This window comes from Phalaenopsis equestris, unplaced genomic scaffold, assembly GCF_001263595.1.
Source record: "Phalaenopsis equestris unplaced genomic scaffold, ASM126359v1 Scaffold000266, whole genome shotgun sequence".
Taxonomy (NCBI): domain Eukaryota; kingdom Viridiplantae; phylum Streptophyta; class Magnoliopsida; order Asparagales; family Orchidaceae; genus Phalaenopsis; species Phalaenopsis equestris.
The window spans coordinates 24740-28805 of record NW_018164708.1 but is presented as its reverse complement, the minus strand read 5'-3'; the positions used below and the strand labels follow the sequence as shown (position 1 = coordinate 28805).

Genomic DNA, 4066 nt, shown 5'->3' with positions numbered 1-4066 from the left:
GAGGGGGGGAGGGATTCAAATTACTGAAGACATTACCATCTAAGATAGTAGTTCAACAAACTGATAAATGACAGCATTGTGCTCAATCTAATAAAGAATAATTATGTCAAATCTAATAGAATTATTAAAAAATAAAATATCCTTATCATTATGTAACAAAAATATGTCGTGCTGCAAAAGATTTTTTTTGGATTGTGAGTAAATAGCACAAATAAAATATAAGTAACAGGGGAATCACCTCTTCCTCATTAAGCACAAGAATGTTTTTGATTTTTTGCTAACAAGATAAACAACATTTGTGAAGTCCATTTAGCCCCATTAAATATCTTCTATTTTTATTAATCTTCCATTAATCTCTCATTGTTGTGTTGCTTTAAAATAACATTAAAATGTTTTTAAATATTCCTAAAGAAGCATCTTATCCCAACATCAGGACACTTTAGAAGGTCCTATTATTTAAATGAAAGAATGTGTTACTATTTTGTTGAATCATCTAAAGTATGGCTTCAGAGTTTTAGATGTTATAAAATTGGCCAATGATTTATTTGATTTGTGACTAAAAAAACAAAAATCTCACATCACGTGCAGAGATTTATGCAAAAGAACTCTAAATGCATGAGATTGAAGATTGCATTATAGTATACACCACATTTAGAATGGATTGAAGCTAATAAAACATGCGAAGTTGAGTTGGTAGGTCCTACTTTCTATAAAAGCTTAATTAGATACTCAAGATATTTATCATACATTAAGTTAAACTAATAATTAATCAATTTGTGCATGAGCCAAAAGCCATTGATTAGAAAGCAGTTTAGAGAAATTTGTGTCATATTTTAGATAACATTTCAAATGGACTGTTATATGCATGTTTAGTAACTTTTTACTTCATGGTTCTTTTTTGGTAGAGTGAGGGGAGGGCTTTTGAATAATTGAAGGAACATTACTTGCATGCTACATTTTTGGATGATATGATGTTCACATAACTATCCAGCAATACCCTATTTTTCTCTCACTACTCGAATAGTTTGTTGCCTTGTTGTATATATTTCATGCAATTTAGCTAGAGTTGCTCAAAGAGATGCATTTCTTTTAACTAGAGCTACAAGGGTTGCTATTAGTGGTAAATTAATCCTTTGAGGAAGAACCAAATTCATCATAAAAATAGCTAGTAGATCTATCTCAAATATCATGTTATTTGGGAGCATGTCAAAGGAAGAAAGATGCGGAACTCGTGGTGAGTTTTGAGATTAAATAGCATATATCTTCATTAGGCCATGCATAGTGGATTTATTTCAAAAGCTCATATTTGTTTTTTGTATGAAGGCATGATAATTAAATTTAATGACTTTACTAATAACATAATTGATATTTATTTTTCTTAGAATTTTAGGGCCACAAGTCAAAAGTGTCTTATAGGAATCTATTGATCAATTAATGAAAATGTTGAAGAAAGATACACATATGGAGTGCTGAAAGAATTAAATACATGTGTGTATACCCAAATAACACACAACATGAATATGACCCGATAATCTGTTGATAAGACCCATGAATGAATTCAGGTTTGGTTACCTTAGCAGCTTGGACGCACATGCTGCTAGGTTGATCACCTTTTTATTCTCAATTTGCCCTTAAGCTCAACATTCCGTACAACTACATGTGATAGCATGGTACAATTATGGGATGTTGCATGATATTTTGTGCTTTTATGTACCATATGTACTTTTAATTTTATTCTTTTCAAATCTTATATGAATGTCGAGAGGCATCGTAAAATCTATAAATAAGCAGTAAAAAATTGGACAACTGATAGTGGGGAGGTCAACCCCAAACTCTCTTTTTCTCTCTCTCTCTCACTCTTATCTTTCCTCGTCTTAGTTGTTCCAACAGAGGCATCGTAAAATCTATATATAAGTAGTAAAAAATTGGACAACTGATAGCGGGGAGGTCAACCCCAAACTCTCTTTTTCTCTCTTTCTCACTCTTATCTTTCCTCGTCTTAGTTGTTCCAAACTTGGTGGTGTGTGCACGGACAATTCCTGATCCAACAATGTATATGCATATAAGGAATGAAAACTAAAGAAAAAGTGCACTAAGTGCACATTTATTGTTGTTGAGTCTGCATGATTACATACCCGTGCATTGAAGTGGATCAGTTTTAAATATCATTAGTATGCCATACAGGCCTTCAAGTTTGAACCCCAAATTTCAGCTCTATTCCCTTTTTCAGATCTTATATTATTTTGTAATACTTCTAATTTATTGGTAAAAAAAAATACGCGCTGAATACTAGGCAGGTATATGTTAAAATGTTGCAACAGCATGCTAATATTGCAAATACTTTCTAATAATACTCATTTGAGTTTCAGCGCATCATACACCTTTGCTGCCTAATTTAGAGGAAAACTACTTTATTGTTCCAATTTCATAGTAGATCATGCATGCATTGTAAGTGTTTATATTCAGCGTGAAATATTACTGGTGTTTGGTCAATGTTTCATATAGTTCTGCAATTCTTCTGCAATATTGTTTTGATGCTTCACTTTGCAGTGTAATTACTTAGATTGTTGGCCAAGAAGCCTAATTGTATCCTCGACTAAGCTGCTGTCACATTCACACATTTCTCTCTCTTAAACGGACATTTTTTTTCCTCTCTAAGAACAAGTTTATGAAATGCAGACAACCATATTGGAAGCATTGATGATCCTATAGAAGATGGCGACACTGTTCTGCATCTTAGCTGCTTATATGGCTCCCTTTCTTGTGTTCAGGTAGGAATTCAGGCCATGGTTATTTTTTTCTTATCTCTATTGATTTAGGAGCCTGAGATTGTAATCAAATTTTGTTCCCAGCTATTGGTAGAACGAGGAGCTAACTACGAAGTTAGGGATGAAGAAGGGGCAATCCCACTTCATGATGCTTGTGCTGGAGGTAAAACACTGCTGTCTCTTTAAGTAAGAATTTTTTGCTACATGATTAAAAAAGTGCTTTCAAAAGCTAGACTGCTAGTAGTAGGTGTAGAAGGATAGGATGTGATGGCGGACGTTTTAGCATTAGGGTTTCTAATGAAGCCATAGTTATACAATTTTTCACTTGTAAAACCTCAAATATCTTTTGAAGATGCACCGAATAAATATCTCTTGTATTGCTATATACTAATATATTATCAACCCAAATAACAAGAAAACTTTCAACAAAAGGTTGTTGTGGTTCAATAATCCCAAGAATTGCTAGGGGCATTAGTTAAGCTAAAAAGCATCACTAACCATTTTTATAATCCTTTTTTTTATCTTAAAAGCAATTTTCTGTTTATACCACCATATTGATCTTAAAAATAATTTTTCATTTATCACTTTTTCACTTAAAACATGATGATGGGGTTTTCTCTAATGAATCTAACAAAGTACGATAACATCACCCATCACATCTAGCATTTTACCCAAACATGGTATAAAAATCTATACTTAAAAGGTGATTTTGTTAATGGATTTAGTATTTACACAGATTTCTGAACTCTCATATTACTCTTTGTTGAGCAAAAGAGGTACAACGCTATAATTTATACTATCTATAAATTCTTTCTCAAGTCAATCATCAACATGACTTTTATTGAGGCAATTTAGACATATCTAGTAACTAAATTAATCACATGTATATTTTCAGAGGAAGAAATTCATTTAAAGGTTTAATATGACAAATATTTTTAAACAACACTTGATTAACAATATTATGGTTTATGCATAGTCACAATCTCAAGCACTATATTACTTCACTCAACAACTACCAATGCATTAATCTCACCCTTAGGCATCTAGTTTTTTGAGGGTATGCTAACCTACTTTGATGATTAGCATATGTTTATATGCTTATAAGGTTATCTCTATTGACTAAGGTCTTAGAAGCTCTCTCAACTCAGATGGTGTGTAATTCCTTTATGGGATTGCTCAGCTTCATAGATGGGTCGTTCATTCTCTTCCATTCTAGAGGCCTCATTGTTGTACTCTTGGCTGGTGTAAGTCCCATTTCTACCTTTTCTGTTCGGTTAGTTATAGGAATTAGATGTTGC

General features: G+C 32.6%; 1 pseudogene; it reads left to right on the top strand.

Moving 5' to 3' along the window:
- LOC110024678 overlaps window positions 1-4066 on the top strand; it is a 10836-nt pseudogene that overhangs the window by 3025 nt on the left and 3745 nt on the right.